The 23,146-nt window shown below is 36.5% G+C and overlaps 1 protein-coding gene across 2 annotated transcripts in view; it reads right to left on the bottom strand.

The window, feature by feature from the left end:
• Positions 1–23,146, bottom strand: part of BMPR1B (bone morphogenetic protein receptor type 1B) — a 256,353-nt gene that overhangs the window by 181,186 nt on the left and 52,021 nt on the right. For both annotated transcript variants that reach the window (XM_017822263.1, XM_017822265.1), the window contains exon 2: positions 8,904–8,974. The gene's annotated coding sequence lies outside the window, so the exon portion shown is untranslated. The remainder of the gene's footprint in view (positions 1–8,903; positions 8,975–23,146) is intronic.

The following is a 23,146-nucleotide window of genomic DNA, read 5'->3' as shown; positions in this document are numbered from 1 at the left end:
TTCACAGCTATATGAAACAAAAAAAGGGATATCTACTTCACCAACCTGATGTTCTCTCCACATAGTACCACATTTGCTAAGGACCTTTCTTTTCTTTTGTAGCACTAGTGTTTAGTGCAATTCTTCATATATCTGTAAATGCTAAAGATATATGCAGAATAACAATATTCATAGGTTTCATGTGTTTGTTCGTGTTTTAGATATGTAGACTTTAAAAAAAAAAATCACATCGCTGCGGAAACCTTGAGACTAAAACTAGTTTCTTTCAGCTTTGACAAAATAAGTGACACTTTCTGTTGTTGCAGCTTTGCAATATTAATTGCTTAGTTTTTTTTTTCCTGGTGAATTATATTTATAACAAACATTACTGGCTAAATACAGCTGAAAGCCATTAAAGTAAAAAAAGTAGGAATCACCCATTACAACTGCTTTTCAAAACCAAGGGACACAAAGACTATACTGAACATTCATTCCCATTTCTCTAAACCAATATTCCCAAAACAGAAGCCCAACATCCAACCTGAAAAAGTGCAGTGTGTCTTAGAAGCATAAAAAAACCAAATAAAAATTAAATAGGAAAACATATGCTGCAAATAACGTACAGAAAATTAACCATGTAAATAAAATATTTCAGCATTAAAAATTACAGGAAGCAAGTATATAGGTTCTCAACTTTAGTAACTATATAAAATAAAATTCCAATTTGAAGATGAAAACATTTGAGGATTTTGATGTCCTATTATCAAAAAAACTTCTTTGTTATATGGAAGTGGTGAAACAGTGCATTAAAAACTTCATTGAAAGGCAGAACATTTTCATAACCAAAACTACAAAAATACATTTCTAGCATACAACCCTGAAAACTAACATAAAAAAGCATACAGTAACATATTACAGGAGAATGCAACCCATGGTGCTCAACCACCCACTGCCATCAGTAGGTGCCTTTCTGCTGGCCTTGGTGAGACGTGAATGAGGATGTACCACATGTAACCTGTTGCTGCACAGAGTTCTCCAGCTTTGGAAGTAATCTTAAAACCTGCACTCAACAATTTAAAACACACATTTTCTGATGGGAAAGGTAAATATGGAGGCATACCTATTACAGCAGAAAGCAGTGAGAGCAATGGCTTGTACATCTGGTCAAAGGAAAAGGCTTGGAATTACAGTTTTAGACTATGCTGGAAACTTGATGACCACTATTAAAACACTGCAGAAGTACAAAATAAGTTCATGCAGAAGTCTGACATGCATACTCATAACAATTCCTTTCCTCAAGCCACTAAAATCTGTTCTCATCAGGGTTATATTTCTTCATTCAAGTTAAAAAGTTAATTTTTCACTGAAGCTGTGAATCTAGTATATTTAACAAAACCAATGAATATATGATGTTAAAAAAGTTATCTAGAATTCGGTGAAAAGTTCTAACTGCATTTTAGAATATTCCATAAAATCTAAAAACTCTTTAAATCAGTGTGAGTTCTTCAGACTGAAAGACTAAAATATTCTAACTTCTTATTCACTAACAAAATACTCATATCTACTTTGTGTTAAAAATTTTACAGAAATTGCCAGAAAGGTCTGGTATTTAAAAGAACCTTTTGCTACAATTTTTTTGTAATTCACATCACTTCGACTTCTCAACCATACTATCCTATTTTGCACAGGGCTTTAAATTTTAAAAGCTTATATGAAGTTATAGTCTTAATTCCTATTACCTTTATTGAAAAATTGGTGCTTGATTTTTGAATAATTATTGAAATAGAAATTTATAAATAGAGATTTATATATTAAGTCCAGTGGCATTGTGCTTCAGATGCAGCTAAACAACTTATTACAGAAGCTTGAACCTAAAACATGATACATGGCCTGATGAAGGATTAGTGATGTGATCCTAAAAGCTTACATGGGAAATGTAAAAAGTCTAGTTGCTACCTAGGTGTATTTAGAAATCTTACAAAAAGTTTAGAAAAAGCTTTTTATCTGCACCACAGAAAGTAAATGTCTCCCTTCCCCCCTTCAAGTTGTTCCAAAAACAGAAAAAAAAGTACTGCTTAGAAAAAGACAAATACAGATTTATTTAAACAACACCTTAAAGAAGCAAAGTAGGCTACAACTCAGCTTTGACAGCAAATTACAGCCACGATAAAGTTGTTAGTTTAATCTTTCCTAGTAAAAGAAGCAAAGACTAACTAGTCTTTGTAAGCTTACTGCAATAAAGCTTACTGCTCTCAGAAAATGCAATGTCTATGAGAGCAGTTTTTCACTCTAATTTGTATTAGTCATGCTATTTTACAAAAAATGATAACATCATATCATGCATTGTGTAAGACCCCAAAGACCATGGGGCATTTTTTCCTCTCGTATTGTGCCAAATAACTATCAGAAGTCCTGGTGATAACTAACTGCTCACTAACTGCTGAGACCCTCAGCAGTTTCTAACCACCCATTTCTAACCACCGTTTTAAGGGCTTATATACAGGCTAATAGTACAATCTTGATTTTAACATATTTATGTATGGTGCCCTTTCCACACAACATATTTGTATCCTGTGATCAGTCACTTCTTTAAACTATTGAAGTGGTATCCCTGTCTCTGCAGAATGAAAAATCCATCAAGTTTTAGGATTAAAAAAAAATTAAAAAATCCCTTTCTCTATTCTGTCTCAGGATCAGTCTCTCCTCTAGCAGCATCTGAAACAAGCATGATTTTGTTCCTTATTCCTCAAGTCTGAAAAACTGAGGTTTTTCCTGGAATTCAAACTAAATTAATGGCTAATACTACCATCAACAAAACAACTCTTCCACCCAGTTCTTCGGTATTACTCTTTAAGGACAGTCATAAAGCTGCAAAGAAAGAGACAGAACACTCAGTGGCTTTTAAACAAATGCTACCACATTTCAAACACGTGCATGTTTGCAAAAGCTCTAAGCCTCTATTGCTCAAACCACTTGTGGTTTCTCAGCACTTCTTTTTTGAATGATTGTGTCTTTATAAAATAAACATGTTTGAGACTAAATTACTTGTGTGTCTGTTGGGAATAATTATAAAATTAGCTCATTCTAATTTACACTTGCGGGTTTTAAAAACATAACCAAATAGCATAGTGAGTCTCCTGGTGAAACCAAAGCCTGGCATGTCAAACATGGTTTAAATCACACACATGGACTTTGATTTTCTCAGTGCAGCAGTTTGATCTCTACAGCATGCTTAGTCCATTGGTTTTGACTTCTAATTCTCCAAATAAGTATTCCTTTTGTAGGTCTCTAGAGACATTCATTCAACATGCCAATAGGCTGTGCAATATATTAATTCAATTCCAGACACAGAGCTGTGATTTTCAAAATGTAGTATCTTCGTGCATGGTTTCAGTAGTTTGCAATATGTTGTTCATCCATAACACATAAAAGAAATTCAGTCATTGAATATCTCAGTGTCCCAGATATGATGGACGGAGGTGCTATGGTTCCAACCTCACTACCTAGGAATGTATTTAAGGTCCAGTTAACACTATTCAGGAGAGCAACACATGATATATTTTAACTGTGTCCTTCAATCCCATGGATTTCAGTGATCTAAAATATGTTTTTCCAGGAAGACAAATTATCACATTATCACAATGCTTCTATTGTACTACCCTGGCACAGCACATTACATTTTCATGCATTAGGTAGTCATGACTTCAGATAATAATTTCCAGGGAACTGCAATGATCAGCTTGTTTCCCAAGTGTTTTTTGCTATTCCAGCAGACAACACTGGTTGATGTAGTCTGTATTTTCATACTAATATGCCAGGATTCAGTTCAAATGGTCTCAATCAGCAAAAAACAACTCCAGCAAATCAAAATCTTACTCAGCTTCCTCCTCTTTTGCTCTGGACTTCTCAAGCAACACCTTTTCAACAGTGGATTTACAACTCCGTGAATCCACAAGATGTGCATTTGTGATGAAAATTACTCATTTCATACGATGACAAAGGTTTTGTTTCCACTCTCAGTGGCTAGAACAACTTCTGCTAGGCATCCTATAGCTTGTCTTTTCATCCAAGGCCAGGGGAGACGCAAATCGTACTTTCTGTACCAAGATAAGATGGGATTAGTTTCTGTGTTTACATCCTGCTTTTGATCCCTCACAGCTGCAAAGGTTACATTACCCTGTCCTTGCCACCACAACTTGTTTCACATTATTTTCATCTTTTTGTAAATACCCAAGCAGGCTTTTTTTATTTTAATCACATCATAACTAATACTTTAGCCAGCAACTTTTCCGTGCATAGTTTGTGGTTTCAGACTTCTTCCACATTTCTCAAACACTGTAAATTCTCCTTCCTTTGTCTTAGGGGCTTTTTAACAATTTTTTTTCCTACCACTTCTGCTTCTTCTCCCTCTGCAATATAAATATATAACTCAACAGGATCTCATTCCCAGCCTTACCCAAACTTCAGTCCTGCCAGGCACATCATAACATCAACCCCTTCACTCCCTTTTCCTTCCCTACTAAAAAAAAAAAACACCCTTCCTCTGGGCATTCTGCCTTCCACAATACTTTCTGCATCCCCAGTTTGAGAATACGTGTATTTGTCCTTGTTATACACACACATGTATTAACACATATATGTCTGCATATATGTGTGTATATATACCTATATGCCTATATATGAATACATATATATATTTATTTAGAGAATATTTATATATGTGTGTATATTGAACATATCCATAAATAAGTATATCCTATATGTAGAAGTGACACGCCACACACATTTAAGTGGTCGTACAGGGTGCAAAGCACTACAGGCTACACTGCCTCTTTTAAGATCCTACACAACATATTTTTCCCAGTGCATTCTCAGGAGTTGATTCCTTCTCTAACCTGATAAAAAAGTCAATAGTAAACATTGTATTTGAAAGCCTGAACTACACATGGGGTATTTTCCAGCGTGGTTTCTCAAGTGCACTTGAGTTTACCTTCTGGCTATTCTAAAGAATGAGTAACTCGTTCCACTCCATTCAGCAACATCCACTCCACCCCCAACCTCACTCCTCTGTACTAATCAACACTTACATACAAAAGAAAATGAGCCACTATGTGACAAAGTGGTGTGTTTTAACCAGATGCATTCCCTAGCATTTTTGTTTTATAGTAGTCACCTTCCCAAGCTGAAAATGGCTTACCAGTAATCTGGAATGGACTATTAGAATATGAAACAGGAAAGGTAAATTCCTTGCATGATTTTCTACACAAATCAACCTTTCCCTGTTGATATTTGTTCAAAATTATAACACGCACCGATAAACTGAAAGTCATGAGAACAGTTACTGAAAGATAGTTCCCAGACCCAAAGCATCACACACGTCACCGGCTCAGTGACTCCACTTCCAGCTCTATACACTACTAGAAACATAAATACCACTCAATTCTTCTTCTTCTTCTGTGGAAGAATAACAATAAATCTTTCCAACTGCAGCCAGTGGTGGTTTCAGAGGCCTGGCTTTGTATTTGGATAATTAGGTTACAATCAATTAGGGGAAACATCCAAAATAAACAAGCCAAGACAACATCCAACTTCCTGGAAAGTTAACCTCCCCCAGCAAACCAAACATTTCAGCAGTATTAAAGCTCTGTTCTTATTTTAGGAAAACAGCGACCCTACTTTCCTCATTTCATTTACAATATAATGCTTATTCCTGCATTTTGTTTCCAAAAACATCACAAAGCAGGTCGAGCTCCTTTGAGGCAAGTATTATTTCTGGGGACAGCATTTGCTTTCTGACACAGCTCTCTGTTCAGGGAGAAGACTGACCAGAACATACACATGCTCAGTCATAAACCAGACAAGTATGAAGACTGCTGCTGCCCCAAGGGCTCCTTGATTTTTAAAAAGGGTCAAGCAATAAAGAATTAAGACACACATGGGGAGGACTGTTGGCTTGAACTTGAACTGTGTCAGGATAGAAAAAAATTACACTGCTCATCGTAACTGAGAGGGAAGATATAGGAATGTTTGAAGGGTAGTTTATTGCCTTACACTCCCAAGGACCTGAGTTTTCCCAGCCTGAACTGGCAGCCCACTGGCATGTTTTTCAGCATGTTTTCAAAACTTTCATCCTACAGTCACACACAATTTACAGACACACTTTCTGTGTATAATACAGAAGCATATCATGTTGAAAATAAGGCTAAATTTATACTCAAGGGGATTGGTTTTGGAGCAGACTGTGGGTAGGAGGCAGGGAACAGTTAACATTTTTCTTCATGAAGCCTTCAGCCACTGCAGAAGTATTTAAACTGAAGTAGTAGTTATAAGGAAGCATCAGAGCTTACAAACTACAACTTTTTTTCAGTGATACTGGTAGCTGATCCTGCTTGTATAGCTCAAGTTCCTCCCACAGCTTCACACAGCCAGAAACTGAATCTGCCGCTGATTATGTTTGGGAATTTCTGTCATTAAGTGCAATCCTTAAACCCTGCTGGGTACTGATAAGTGTGAACTCCCAGCTCTTCCTCTCCCACAAAGTAACAAAGAGCAAGCCAAGCGCTGCTGCTGTTTGTGCACCCATGGGGAAGCACACACCACAGAGACTTCAGATGTACTGATTTTTTTCTAAATAGAGAAAGAAGTGCAGCAAGTCAAATCTAGCCTATTACATATATCACTGAGCAAGGCTTAACGGATGCACCAGAAGCATGGAGCAATCTCTAAGAAGGAATAACTTCTGCTCAATGTTCAGAAAATACAAGAGCATACTATTTCCACCAGAAATAGTATACAGGTACCCGAGTCTCACAAGAATGGGAAGAAAATTATTTGGCTGTAACCAACAAGTTCACACAGTATATACTATTAAATATTTAAGGCTATTACTTTACCTGAATTCTCCAGTGCAGGAAAGAAGGGGGGGAGGAAAAAAAAAAATCAGACTCAATTAGATTCTAACCCAGTAAATTCTCATTTCCTTCAACATGGGTTTTGCCAGAATGAGATTAAGCTCAGGCCATATTAATTTATCTGTAAATTATTATTAATACATTTTTCTGTATGTTAGCATAGCAATTTTTCACCCAGCATCTTTAGCAATCTACCACTGGAAAACATTCCTTCACCAGGAGTCCACAAGTCCTCCAATAGATGTATCACTTAAGCAGGAAAATTTCTTTCTTCTTTCATGAGTGATTGAGAATTCTTCCAACAATAATTTAACTTTTGAGATTATATATTCTGACTAAATTTAAAAATCACAAAATACGAACACTTGAAACGATGGGCAATGACTTCACAAGTCACAAGGGGGAAGACATGGGGCACCAGGGTACATTAGAAAAATTTTATAAAACTCAAGGGCATTTTTTTTTTTATTTATCAGTGGATAAGAGATCAAAGCTAAAGCCCAAATTCAGAAACCAAAGACTTTGAAAGAACATTTTTATACCAGAAGTATTTTAACTGTGTTTTGCTAAGCAAGAAGGCAATGTAACTCTCTGTGTCTACATATTCATACAATCATAAGGGTATGAAGGTGCCTATAGCTTTCTCATTCCCTGAGGTAGTAGCCTATATATACACACTATAGTAAGCACTTGCAAATTCATAAAAACTGCATCCATACATACTGCAGCTTAAAACTACTGATCAAGAAAGTTGTATAATGCATTCAAAGAAAACCTCAAGATCAGCTACATCAGCACAAAACCACAAAACTGATTTTTGGTCAATCTTCTGATTTCTCTTCAGCTTTGTTAGAGTTGTCTTTTTCTTTTTTCTCTTTTCCAAACTATTTAACTTTTAAAAAGTAGACTTATGCCATGCTGTTCTTGATAATCTAAACATTACCCTACAACTGAAGTCTTCATTCTTCCATCCTGTTAAAGGCAATGCTGAACAAGTCAAATGTGGATCTGCAGATGCAGTCACAAAACAGGTAGTGATCAGCTTGTGCTCATTATCACCTTCAGTTAGAGACTGCAGTCTCTCTCACATGAGAAATTGTAAATGACCATGTGTGAATTTCAGCCCCTTTGAACAGAAATTGAAACAGGCTTGTGTTCCCTACCTGCAACACACTGCACAAAGGACACACGGATGGTCAATCTGCACCATGTGTGGTAACTGTCACATCAAACCCAACCACATTTTTCAAAATTTGCCAAATGGAAACAACGAAAGAGGTAGATTTCTGCATCAAAAAATGTAATTAAGAGTTCAACAGCAAGCTGCATGTTATACTTCTAAATGTTTCTTGCAGCCTTTAATTCAACACTCAAATTTATAAAAAGTTAGACCTTTTAGCACAACACGAAGCATGAGTCATCAAAGAAGGCATGTCTCTCAAAGAAGACTTCCAGAGTTTTATCCCCTTCTCAGTCTCCTACTTCTGATGAGCAGAAGTAAGCTGCTAAATTCTGAATGTGTTATCTCAATTAAAATAGATCTCAAGGCTCTTCTCTCCGCACATCAACTTCTACACTCTCATGCGATAATACAGAGCAATGAAGACAACAGCAGGCAAGCCTATACATTTTCTCTGAGAACTGGCATGGAGAAAACTCTACTGTGTCTAAGAGCTCTTGCTGAGTGTGTGGAAGCATGATGGAGTGAACTTGGGCAGGCCAGTTCAACAGCATATGGAAAATATCACAAGTTCCAGCAGTAGAACAAATTGCTATCCACTTTGTCATGCTGATCTACAGGTACTTGCTTATCTTCAGAGCCTTTTCTGATACCAGTGGTAGAATTACACATTCCATTCCCAATACAAGTTATGTTATCACATACGGCACTTATTACAAAGCACAAAAAGTTGCAAATAAACCCCCAAAATAAACAAATCCTCCATTGACAAACTTTCTATGAGCTCATAATAATGAACAGTGTCTTATCCTTATCAATAGATGCTGTCTCACCTTTACCAAGAAAAGCTGAAATGTCGCTTTCTCCTATGCAGCTCCCAGGAACAAAAGAAATTAACTCCACCCTGCGGACGAAGAACATTTTTTTAATGATTAGTGATATTCTGAAGGAAGGTTTAAATCATCACAAAATAATACAGACCTTCCAATTCTGGTATGACACTCAGGTAAAAATACAATGCTACCTGGAAAAAAGCCCACTGATGGCATATAGCTAGTTATGTATTTAGTACCTTATTTCAACAAGTAACATGTAAAAGCTCCTATGAATTGCAGCCCATTGACAGCAAAATATTTAACTATACTGTTTTATGAGGAAAATTACACTTTTATATATTATGTCCACTGCCAAGATAAAATGGCAATATTGCAATCCACTACACAATCTTCAACAACTCATCAACAAGCAAAAGCAAAAAAGAAGATGGGAAAACAGCTGCAGAAGGATGATGATGATGATAATGAAAGTTGCTGGAAAATGAATGTATTACATGCTTGTGTTGTAAGGAAATTTCATACGTTGAACAAAAGGCACAAGAGCAGAGAGGCAAGGAGAAACAGGAGGACCTGAGCCTCATTTTCTGTGCTCTTTAATTAACTACTCCATTATTACACTAGAATGTGAAGCAGAAATTATTCATTTAGACAGCTTCCCAAAATCTTTACAACTATGGAATCATTTAGGTTGGAAAAAGACCTTTAAGATCATTGGGTCCAACCATAAATGTCACGGCTTATCTTATCTGGAGTAGTTTTACATATATCAACACCAATTCAAGAGTTGCAGAGTGGCTCAATTTCATTCCTCACCCAAACAATGGCCAAATACTTATTTCCTTCACAATACCGGAACACCTAGAAATTTTGCAAGGGCATAAATACAACTGACTTGCTGATAATGGTCCAATTCAAGTAGTTGTCCTTGTTCCTACAGCAGGTTTGTCATTCTGCAGTTTTTATAACATGTTGTTTGAAAGGAGAAATTAATGTTGTACCGAGGTAATATTAAGAGGCAGTAATCAGATGCTACACATTTTAAATATGCAACTAACTTGTCATGACATCATTAATCCACAGTGTACATTACCATTTCCCTTTTTCTGGGATAAAAGGAAATCTCCATAAGTTTTGTTCATAGTAGTTCTGTGAAAATTCATGTGTGAAACCATCCACTTAAGTGAGTTGTGGTCTTTTGGTTTTGCATATATTTAAAAGAGAGAGACCCGCTGTTAATGGCGAGTCTATGATCCCCCAAATACCTGTAACACTGACATCTTGGAAGCTCTTGTGCATCCATAATATTCAACATAGATTAAAATTCAGAAAAATTACTTCCTTTACTCCCTAAGATTCACTGGAAAAATTTTGAAAGCTTCCTTTTTCATTGCTGAATGTCTTCAGAAGGACGTAAATATTGGGGATTCTACTTTTTCACATGCATCTTGTTGTGCACATAAGGTCATATCTGTTCTAAAATGCTAAGTTAAATTGTGTTTAAACACCAGGTTTACCAGGTGTTTACAAAAAGTTATAGGTAGAAAAAGTTTGGTTTAACAATTTATTTTCAATCTACTCTATATCAATATTTCATCACCAAATTATTTTAACAGTACACATTTAACACAGCAACTTTCACCAGCATCAAAAGCTTCCCAAGTTAGTAAACTTCCATCATCAAACTCTCATGGCCTCTTCCAAGCATTCACAGGCACAGACAACTCAACTCAGATTTCAGCTGCATTCACACCTGAGACAGCAGTGGAAAGCAAAGAGGAAATGCCAACTTCATGCTCATGTACGGATAGAGAAAAAAAGTCTGTTCCTGAACAGAAAAGGCAAAAATATTGGATAAGCATGCCATACCATTCTTCAAACTTTTAAATTACTCCTATCAAATGTTTCTGTAAGAAGTCACAGAATGTTGGATGGGACTGATAAGAATGAGAGTCCAACTCCCTGCTCCTTGTAGGCCTATCTGAAACTAAACCAAATAACTAAAGGCATCATCCAGCCTAAACCAGTGACTGACAACCCAGTCAGTGAAGAGCCTTTTCCTAATGTCCAGTTTGAAGTCACTCATGTCTGTTTGACTGTGTCCTCTTACACAGTTAAAAGAGGGATGAGGATCTGATTGGGAAGTTACAATTTATGTGAGCAGTTAAATTTCCATGATCTTTTTCTGAAGGAGTTTAAACAGGATGGTTGGCAGTAAAGAATGACAGTTTCTTCCCTTCAGCTCCCACAAAAGGGGCAATAATATCCTTATCAATTTTGCCATGCTTGGCAACAGGCAAAAACATGATAGGGTCATTTTCACATGATTTTCCTGTTTTCTAGAATCTCTGGAAACCATTCTCCTGGTCCTTTTTACTGTTTTTCTTAACTCCATCCTGCAGAGACCAGGGAGGGATCTTGAGTAGGTATATCTTACAAGTAAATGTCCCCAGTAATCACAGCACAGCCTCTCCTGCTTGAAAAAATAATTTCTGCAGCCTTCAAGCATATGATTTCACTACCTTCTTTTAAAAGGATTCCTCAAAAGAAGAATTTTCCCACATGAAGATAATGTTAAATACACAAATGGTGATACATTTCACTATAGATAGACAAGGTGGGTCTCTCTTCCTTTATCCAAAACACTCCATGTAAGCTCCCAGCTTCTAAAAAGCACATTGTCCTATTTAAGAATGCTTTTCACTCTTCTCCTTAATTGACTTAATTTTTCTAATTGTGGTCCCGAGGAGTTGTCTAACAAACAAATGTTTCAGCTGGCATTTGACCATATGCTACCTTTATGGGTTGGGTTAAAGATATAAAGACTTCCCTTCATTTCATTCTCAGAAAGACAAAAAGGTCAAGAATTAGTAAAAAAAAAATTACCTAAAAAGTAAGCAGCTCGATTTATGCTGACCTTTAGCTGTGATTTGACATCCATGTGTCTGACCTCAGAATTGGTACATAACCAATACAGGAGCCAAAGATGTCAATGCCCATAAAAACATGAAGAGGATTCAGTTAGTATTAACTCTAAACTGTATACAAACCACTTGTAATTCTGAGCTAATTTATCTTTCCTCTTAAACCCTGCAAGACTAGAGACAGAAAGCTGAATTTAACCTTGGCTAATACAATCTGAGATTTCATGAGTAAGCTGATATTATGACAATAAAAAGTTGGGAAACAGTAAAGAAACCATAAAAATGTCCTGTTTCATAAGATAAGGAAGCTTTTTGCTACAACTTTATTTGTTTTGACTTCTTGAATGAAACTAAACAGTATTTTCATCATTCTTTCACAGTTCTTTCAGAAAGAGAAACCACTCTGACAAACGAAGGAGCAAAGGACCCCCCAGCCATTGACAGGAAAATGCCCTTTCCCCCTCCTGCCATTTGTCAGCCTTATAGGCAAAAGAAGAGAAGCACAGATTGGAATAATTACACAGAAAGTTTGGGGCTAATTAAACACATTACTCAGCATCAATAGTATTTAAAATCTACGGAGAAAATTAGTAAATGCCATCAGAAAGTTTCTAAGGAAGATAGATTATAGAAAAGTGCTACAGCATGAGGAATACAAGATTTCACTTGATGCAGCCTCCATGAGACAGAAAAAAGAATGGAAAAGTCTATGAGAATTTTTTTTGCAACATGTGTGAACATAACATATAGAAATATATGGTTTAATTGTAGAAACTCAGATAATTCTTCTGGACATCAGTTTTCATCAGTGGCTTCAGTTCTCAAATCACTCAATATTATGATAGAATAAAATCCATTTAATGCATTTGCAGTTGTGTCTACCTAGCAGTTTTATCAGGGAAAATCAGAAATGAAATAGAGACAAGACGATGAGTAGGCACATCAATCTAATTACAAGTAGACAAAAAAAAGTTTAATCTGAATTTAAATCAATTCCTCCCCTCCTATTAGACTACATGATTTCATAGGACAGAATCACATAAGACTCCACGTTTACTAACGACAGGGCAATTTGAAGTTTGACATTTTATAGTGGCATATCAGCAAGACAAGCAGAAGGTTCTAACTAAAAAAAACAAACAGAAGAGAAGATTTAGCAAAACACTGAATTAACATGAACCTTCAGCTGCAGAGAACTAAATCTTTGGAAGGACATGATTCTAGCAGGAAGTAGTAATCAGTGACCACTGTGATCAGTGACAACTGTGGATTCTTCTATTCCCCACTCACAGTCAAACACTAGGGGAAACCACAGCACATAGTGAGTAAGACGCTGATAATCTCCCACCTTAAACATAATTCACAGATATGGCTAAACTCTTCTCCATAAGTTTCCTAGTTTTCCTAGCTACCAGTGTTTAGGTTATCAGGAAAAACAGAAGGCCCTTTCTTACCACGTTCGAAGAGAATATAGCTTTGCTATCCACTGCAGGCTCATCTATTTTGATGTTTTTCTTATTCCTTCCTACTTTGTGCTGAAAATTAGTGCCATCTGAGAGATTCTCCAAGGTGCAGGCACCACAGGTGATCTACTATGCAATGAAGCCTTTGTCTTGCTCATGCTTTCTCACATACCCCTATAATATGCTTTCCCTTTCTACGGCTCCACGCCATTGAGGCATTCACACACTGAGCCTTCTTTTCCTCACTGTTAGAATGACAAGCACCTAACTAAACAGAGACTATGAAACATGATCCATCTGTTTTCAACTGAAATCCACCAAAAAAAAAAAAAAGAGATATATTTCAGAGTGTCTTTTGAAATAATACGTTCAAATATTTTCTTAGTATGAAAAGACTAAACTCTGCCCTTCCACTCTGAGAAGTCCATGCAAAGATAAGGAACATGGGAAATTTGGCTTCCATATTTGCTGTGACTATTTTCATGGCAAAAAAGTACCACAAATCGGATGATCAAGGGGTAAGGCTTAATTCATAATTCATGAGACTAGGTCAGAGTTATCCCAGGATTAACGAGATACAACACAATCATAAACCACAAAGACAAGGGTTGTCATTGTTTGATATTGTAATAGGTTCTGGGTTTGGGGTTTTTTGAGGTTTTGGGGAGGGTTGCTGGTTTGTTCAGTTTTTTCTTTACTTTGTTTTTCAAATGCATAAGTCTTTGATATTTAAAAGTCTGATAAACAGCTTCAATATATAATTAATAAGCCATTCAGCTTCAGAGGATTTTACTGCCTCCCTATCAGCAGAAATGCAGTAACACTGCATTCATTACCACTTACTTCACAGAAAAGGAACCCAGCAATCAAACATATGTAATCACTTAAAACAAAGTCAGCTTTTAAAGATTTTGAACAAAGTTTAAGTACAAACAAAATGTGATGGTATAAATACACCTTAAGTTTACGTGGCTCTATTGAGACTTATCAGACTTGTCAATATTAGAATACTGTATTCTAGCCAGTCATGAAATTAAGACTTGAGACATTCTAATGTTGTTTTTAACTCTTAAGTTGAGGAGAAAAGGCACTACAAAAATCATGTGTGTTGACACTGTGAGTCATCTGTTTATGCATTTTAAAGTAACTACCACTATTATTTTGAGGTACGTGAGTTTAAAGGAAGAATCTGAAAACACATTTCGAAGGACACTGAGGGCCACACATTTCCTGCCTCCCACAGCTGGCATGCAGTGTGCAGGCAGGATCCCCAGGACAGTGGTCCAAAAAGGAGCTGTAAACCCAATTCCTTTCTCCTTAGTGAATGCAAACACTGCATCATACTGTGTCATCCACCTGAAATAGGTAGATGGTCTCCTAATGAACCCATCTCTTCTCAATGTTTATACAGTAGGCTACAACCATAGAATCCCTATTAAAACAGAAAAATAGTTATCCAATTCAGCATCTAAGTCTGGGTTTGCTTTGTAAATCTGAAACCTTCAATTGAAACAATAGGATTATGGCAATTGTAAAATATGGTAAAATTATCCATGCACTTACTAGCTCCAATGTGACAAAATAGCTATAATGGGACAAGGTTACCAATAAAAGTTACAACATTTCAATTTTTATTCTCCCTTTTTAAATAAGGCTAACAATGTAATTAAATAGTAAGACTCACAGAAGTAAGAATTACAGTTCATTTCAGACTGATGCAGTGAAAAACAAGGAAGCCAAAACATCAGTTTAAAAATAAATCAGAGAAAATTCTAAATCCTTCCTTATTTACTATATATTGTGCTATTACCATTTCAAACAAGGAAAGAAACCTCTTCTCACCTATTTTCAGACTTACATCTCTGCGTTTTTCATTAAAAAGACCACCACGTACTGTAAATACAATGTGTTGAATTGGAGGTGGGGGGACATACAAAACAGACAGAGACACAGACTTCCTTTCTGAAAGGACACAACCACATTGACATATAAGCTACAAGAGAAATGATGGCCAGATCTTCTCCATTTATGAATAGACTTCATGGCCTTGAAGGAAGGAGAGAAAAAGGGTGGGAGGGGCTTTCCATTGCAACTTGGAATATGGCATATCATGCAATTTCAAACTGGATGGCCAAAAACAAATGAACACGCATGTGAAAACTGGTTACTCAACAAACAGAGCTTCCTTGATGAAATCACACAACAGCAGTAAAATATTGGAGTAAAAAGTCATTTGTGAACCAAAAATGTACCTCACTACAGTACAAAGCAAGTTACTAATTCACTGCAGTAGAAAGCAAATTGTGAATTGAATCTCAGAGCATGTTTCCTTTTGCTTTTGTTTACTTTGGAGTGGAATGTTCTTAAACTACATAGGCGGCACGCTAAATAACAATCACAGGGCTTGTGTGCGTATATACTGAGTATGTGTAAACCTATGTCTAAAAATTGTATGAATATTGGGAATGATTAGAGGCCTTGTGTCACAGAAATGTATCATAGGCATGAAGAGTGTACAACATTACTCTTGAGTTATTAAGGGTCAGAAGGTCAGCCCACATATGCAGACCTCTCCTCAAAACAAGGTTACCACAGTGACCTCTTCAGAACTGCTTCCTCCTGCTGTAGTTTTTGCCCATCTCTGCTCCAGGTTTTCCACGTAGTTGGCATTCCACAGATGGTCCCCATTGCCCCCAAAGAAATGCTCTTTCCAGATGAATTCCCCAGAACAGAACTTTGTTTCTTTGACAGCAGAGGGATATTTTACAGAAATTCATGGTTTCCAAAAGCACAACAACTGGCTAATATTTAATCATTCCATGATCTTAGAAAATCTGGTAGAAGTATAAAAACATTTCAGAAGGCACTGATGTTCCAATAAATGTTGGAAGCTCTCTGACCAGCCTTTGATAACTGTACATTAAAAGATTATCCTTTATTATCATTTCAATATAAATGGTATATTTGTAATAAAGACTATGCAATGTAATGCTTTTGAAGTTTTAGTCAACTATTTTAAATGTGGTATTCTAATGTCCTTTGATAAACACATAAAATAGTCAATAGCTCAGTACTCCAGTCTCTCCCTTCTCTTACTGTTTTGTTGATGTTAATGATTTGCTAAGTTGATTTCCCTTCAACCACAGCCCCTGTTTCTCAAAGTTCCTTAAAAATTACTTACGCAACAAAAGACATTATGACACAAAGATAAAAGGGAAGATATTCTAGTGTATAGTTTCCCAGCTGAAGTGTCACACCTCAACACACACAGCTGTGCCCATAAATGCTCTTCATACATATATATAGGCCATTTGGCAAAATAATCCACATATATCGCAGAACATTTGCATTCCGATTCCATGTTTAACAATCCTTTTCCAGGATTTCTGCTTGTATCTCTAGTGAAATGCTTGAATTCCAGCACTGTATATCCATTCTACTCAATTAACAAAATACAGATTTCTTCCTTAAAAGAAATCTGGTATAATTACTAACAGAATCATTATTATAAAGAAATAAGTTGTCTGTGTGCAGAAAGGATACGTATCTCTTATACACATTAAGCGGACTTACTGAGTATGTTTATCAGGAAAGAGATGAGAAATCCTGTAACTCAAGATGATACAGAAATGTATATAAGGAAAATCTTTAATTTTCTACATTAGTATAATACTTTAAGGGGAAGTAATCGCCCCTTGGTAAATGTAAATAGAATGAGAATAAAGGAAATCTTGATTTAATAATTGATTTTTAATCTCCTTTGCATTTATACTTCACTGACCTTAAAAAAAAATAGACCTCATTTTCACTGCCTTCTGTAAACCACTGAAACAAACATTAACTCTAAACCAAATTAAAACAGGATTTAAAGCAGTGAAATAGTTCACTAAAGATATCTTACGTGAGTGGTAAAACGGGTTTACCCAAATGCTCTTTGATTTAAAATGAAGTTGTCAAGAAAAGAATTTTCCATGAGAAAGGTTTGTTCTAATTGTGGGCCAGATTTTTAAAGGTTTCAGTTCACTGCCCCAAAGCCTTCCCAGAATCTTCATGGAAGATGAGTATCATCATCTGCATCTTAAAATAGGATTCTGTTGAACAACTAAAAAACCCAATAATTAATATATTAAGCTGGCACCTGCTGAGATTTTCAAATGAGGGATGGTGAGCTTCTGCTCCTTGGTAACACCACTGCACATTCCTCCTCACCTGGGTGAAGACCCCAAATGCTGTAGCTCATAGAGGCTGAGAAGTGTTCACCGAAAGTAACCCAACAAAAAGTCCTTCAGCACCAATGAAGTCTGGTATAAACCTGCCTGGTCACTATCACAGTATTATCCAATAAGATAAGCTGATTTCAAGCTTTCCTCTAATTCTAAATTTAAGTTTTCTGTTAAGGATTCAGTTTCTGAAAATTGAGATGGTAATCATTCAACACTTCCCTCAAAGATCAGAATTCAAAGCCAATGCATCACTCTCTTTTGAAAGAAACACACCAGAACAAATTTTAAAAGACAGATCACTTTTAATTTAATGTTTTACTTGAAAATATATTAGAATTAGCACCAAACTTGAATGTTTAAGTAAGATTAAATGTTTTACTTTTGCTATACCATTCCTCATGCTTACAGACTTTTTCTTTCTACCTTTTCGAACAATTTTGGCAATGCCGACAGTCAAGTGATTTTTCTTAGTTTTCCCCACTTCCATTGTGGCTGACTCAGGCTTGATTTCTAATGTCTGCAAAATTTATTTGATGTCTGGACTACTAATCCACAGAGGTTTCTTTTTCAACTTGTTTCCTTGGAAGGTGATGGAATCAACTCTATTAGTGTTATTTTCAGAAAAAAATTGAGAGAAGTTCAAACACTACTGTTTTGTTTTAAATAGAGCCAGCCTTTGAAATTCAACTACCTGCCAGTGGTCTAAAATGCCTTTTTAAGCAGTTCACGTAACATAGCAAGTAATAAACATAAGGCAAAACTTTAGCAAGTATGAAAAGATAGGAAAACACCCACATGCCATTACAGCCTGTTTCAACCTACACATACAATATAAATCACGCATAAGGTAACAGTAGCTTAACTAATTCTATTAATCTCTATGAGTAAGCGTTTCATTTGGCCATTTTCACATCCTGTAATTATTCCAGAGGAAACGCAGGTTAAAGGTTCAACTAGCACTTAAAATGTCTCCTAAAGCATAATTATATATACAAGATTTAGCCTGTGGGTAAAACTGGGAAACCTACAACACAAAGCATTTATTTTTCCCAAATAAACTCCTGAGTCCAATTATAGCAATATTTTTTTTTCATTATTGTTAATACTCAGTTCTATCCAAAGTGTATCTCAAAAGGAAAAACTATCTGCAAGCTGCAAAATTTGGGCCATGAAACACTAGTATTCAGCTATAATAAATGGTTAAAACAGAATCATGAGCCCCCTCTTCAAGTTCGTTCAAAGGAAGAATCATAAAAGCACAGTCACAGTTGTCAATTGCTCCATGTTCTGTAGGGGATCACCACAAGGGCACAGGCCTCAAGAGCTGCCCTGTCTGTTTAATGGTAAAACGTGGTTTCAAAAACACAAAACATTTGCTTTTTTGTGGCTTGTTTTTGGAACAGAAACTGATTTTCAAAGATGAAAAGAGAGCCCACAAACTGTGCATGTTATGATGTACCTATTTATCTACACTATGCTCTTAAGGAAGAAAAACAAAACAAAAGACCAAACAAACAACTCAATAAATTGAAATTGCCTGGCACATAGTGGGAAAAGGCTGACAAGAGGTGAACATTCAAAACAGGCAGCAATTCAAGTCAAGTAGATAATATACTACAAGAGAATCTTGCAACTCCTTCTTTCCATTAAATATGCATAATGAGTGCATAATGAGTACACATTAATTTGAAACAAAAATCTTCAATTGTGTTAATTTGCCACTGGCAATTTACAAGGCACACAAATAAAAGGCTATTTGGCATTATAAACAAGGCTCTGATTTTGCTCAGCTATGGCCTCTTGATTATTGGATGTGAAAACATCAATAGAAGGTGTTCATAATGAAGTTTGTAAGCACCAATTCAAAGTTTCTGTTCTGGAAAACAACAGCTTCTCTACTTATTTCAAGTGGTGCAATTAACGGAATCTGGGAAGCAAGTTTCAAGGTTTTAGTTTAAATTGAAAAAAACTCCACTTAAAAAAAACATGAAAGGAATGTTAATGTTAAAAAAAGTTCTCAAATTAGTAAATACTAGAATTAAGGCTCTTCATGAAGCATGGAATCAAACCTCTTGTTCAGTGCAATGGCTTTGTTCAATATTAAAAAGCAAGCCACGTATGCAGTCAAGGGGGAAAAAAAAACAACAAAAAAACAAACGAAGAAAAAAAACCCAAACCAAACAGCAGTGGTCCTGTGACCATCCTGTTTTAGATGATGCAAAAGCCTACAAAATCACTGTATCATCTCATATAAAAAGATAATATAAAAATATGGAAATTGGAGTTTTAAAAGATACATAGTTACTACAGTGTCAAGCTGAAACTTTAATACAAAGCAAAATGACCATATTATATATTAAGAACTTTGGTTTACATACTTTTCCATAATTTATTTTTAAAAATATTCCACAGTTTTACTATAAAACCCCCAAACCACCCTAACTAGTTTTGACATATTTTTAGAGTTCTCCCAATGTTTTCCTTTCCTTGGCAATTTTTCTTTAGACTTGCTTTAACATCTCACTCACCAACACAGACTGCTAATGGATCTGTATAGGTATCTGCCAAAGGTGGCAGGCACTAAAATACAGGCAATAGAACAAAGTCCAGTATGTTTTATGTTTTGGACACTCTCCCTAATTGTTTTGACTTTCCAACATCCAGACACACAATAACATCAGAGCATCTTGAAAGGATTCCCCAAACATCTTCTACAAGGTAAAACATAAAACTGTATCTAGGAAGATACATCTTTGCCACTAAAAATAATTTTCTCATTGTTTCTCGCTTAATTCAGTTTATATGGATGACATCTAGGGGATGGAGAGGGAACAGAAATGGCAAAATGTTTTTTCTCCAATTCTGGTGTGAGGAAATGTTCATCAGTTGACGAAGCAGCAGATAACTCCAAGGTCTCCCTGACCTTTCAGCACTATGGGGCAATCTTTACACAAGGACTAACTGTTCTCACACAGTTCCTGTACTGTACAAGGTACTGATCTTTTTGTTAACACTTGGCATTCAGGTCTTCTTGTCCTACTTCTCTTTCCCCAAGAAAACTACTCATGAACAACATAATCCCAGCACAGCAACATAGCATGGGATCCTGTCCCAAAAGTAGGTCTGGTTTTTCAGTCCTTCCTCTTCCTTCTTCCTTGTTCAATATCCACCACTGGAACAAGTTGCCCAGGCAAGCTGTGGCTGCCCCATCTCTAGAATGTTCAAGGTCAGGCTGGATGGAACTCTGAGCAACCTGGTCTAGTAAAAGGTATCCCTGTCCATGGCAGAGATGCTGGAACTAAATGATTTTGAAGTCCCTTCCAACCCAGACCATTCTATGGTTCTATCGTCTTAGTGACCCTCTAGATTGGAAATGGGAATCAATTCTCTGCATCAGTAATCCTTTCATTTTGATGGTAAAATTGTTGAAAGTGCCAGGCTTCAACATTTTGCTTGCTGGCAGGAGTCAAGTTCTGGTGGTTTACAGCAGGAACACCAGAAGCAGGTTTGCTTTAAACATGGTAGTTGCCCATGGTAGGCTCAGAATTTCCCTTCCTCCTTCTATTCCACTACCAGTGATTTGCTACACACTACATAGAACCACATTATTGTTGCTGAACACTGGCAAGTCCATTGCAAGCATTCACAGCTTGGTTTTCCCTCTTGGTCAATGCAAGAGGAACTCCTGGGTCACACTAAAAGTTTGCAAGACATGAGCTGAAGTCAATGCAGATAATGTGAATTATTCAAGCATTCCACACATGTCTCTTCTCAAACATTAGTCACTTGTTGCATCCAGAGATAAGACATATTTTTTAAAAGAGAGGCACATGGTAAAAAGAATGAAGATATTTATATGGAATCAGAGTGGATTCAGACATTTCTAGCAATGGACCTTATTCAACATGCAAAGATTTTATAAGTTGAGTACTATTTTTTTCTTAAAACATAAGACTTCTATAAAATTTGTGGTCAATTGACATATGTGATTAATAGAAGTATGTTGATACTTAAAACTGAGAAAATAACAACTGATTAGAAATAAACACTAATCAAAACAAAACCAATATGAGAATGTATGCATAGTCAAATGTAAATTTTTCTTCTCGTTGAAGGAAAGTATGACAGCGTGCACCTGTTGTTTACAACCATTAATGAAAAGGTGCCAACGCAAACCAACTCATGAACTCTCTGTGCTGCTGAGTAGAAAGAAACTAAGGCCCTGATTCAGCAAGCTCCTACTTTTGCTGGAACATGTTACCCACCTTGAAAGTTCAAAAGAATGTCTCACCCAAAATGAGCTGTCAACCTACAACAACATTTCGACACTTGGGACTAAAATGGGAACCTAAAAAAGAGCCACACCAACGCTGTATACTCTGTGAAGTGTGATGTATACTTTCAGTTGGGAACTAAAGTTCCTCATTATTTTTGTCACAGATGGTCTGCCATAGCTCAATGACTGCCCACTAGAGTAGCTATTGGCCATGGGATTTCTACAGCTGCAGTTGGGGGAAGAGTTAAAACTGATGGCTGTTCATTTATAGAAGACGCTCGGCGCTCTGACAGTGAGGCACAGCATTCTCTGTAAGTCACAACAGTTACTTCAACTTTTCTGTACAAGGCTACTACCTAGGAGGACAAGTATAAACCAGCCCCAATTTATAATCCCTTATCCAATATATCCAATAATTATCTTCCTCAAGAACAGTGCTGTGTCAAAGGCCTATTTGGAATGGACCTATTTGTGAAATATGAAACAAAGAAAATCACCACCTGGGAATTAGCTATACAGCTTTCATTCTAATTCCAATTATTGACAGGAAAAAAAGGACAGAATGAGCAAATTAAACACATTAATTATTCGTGCTTTGGAATCATAATTTTTTTCTGGACGATTAAACCTCAAATCCTAATCAATGGTCTTCAACAAAACACAGAGAATTTCAACAGAGCAAGAAAATCACCAGCTCTTTTCACCACAATCCCATTTGACCTAGCAGTGGGTGCAAAACAACCCCAGCCCTCTGCAGCCAGCCTCCATGCAAGCCAGGGCTCTGTCCCTATCGCTGACCAACCCTTGCAGCCACAACATCACACTTCCCTGCAGCACCCCTAGTTACCGTAGCCACTCCTGATGTAAAGCTGAGAATGTCTTTGGGCTCTAGATCTTAGTTAAGTATTAGAGCTTTCAAAATGCATCAGGTTGAGAAGGGCAGACAAACCTGCTAGATCTGTTCAGCTCTGTTTATCTTATATCCCCTGATCACTAGTAAGATACTTAATATCTTAAAATATATGGGTGTTTTTCAGACTTTTGTACAACCTGCAATTATTATAACCAGATTTCATAAGGTGATTTTATGCATCCAATAAAAGCAAGCATCTGGTGTCTTCTTAGATTTCATTTTTCAGAAGAGACCTGCTCATCTGTAAGATTTGTTCTTTGCAGAATACTTAAATATATGTGGTTTGATTTATGGAGTACCCTTCCAGTTAGAGTGTTACCTCACCATACAGAGATGCAAACCCCATGCATCTAGGCCTACAATCTTTTATTACACTAATAAAACTCCACTACAAAAAAATCAGGCCAGATACTGCTACACGGATAGGTGGCAGAGTTACCGCAG

This window comes from Lepidothrix coronata, unplaced genomic scaffold (assembly GCF_001604755.1).
Source record: "Lepidothrix coronata isolate B3197 unplaced genomic scaffold, Lepidothrix_coronata-1.0 Scaffold96, whole genome shotgun sequence".
Lineage (NCBI taxonomy): Eukaryota > Metazoa > Chordata > Aves > Passeriformes > Pipridae > Lepidothrix > Lepidothrix coronata.
This window is presented reverse-complemented; position numbering and strand designations above follow the sequence as displayed.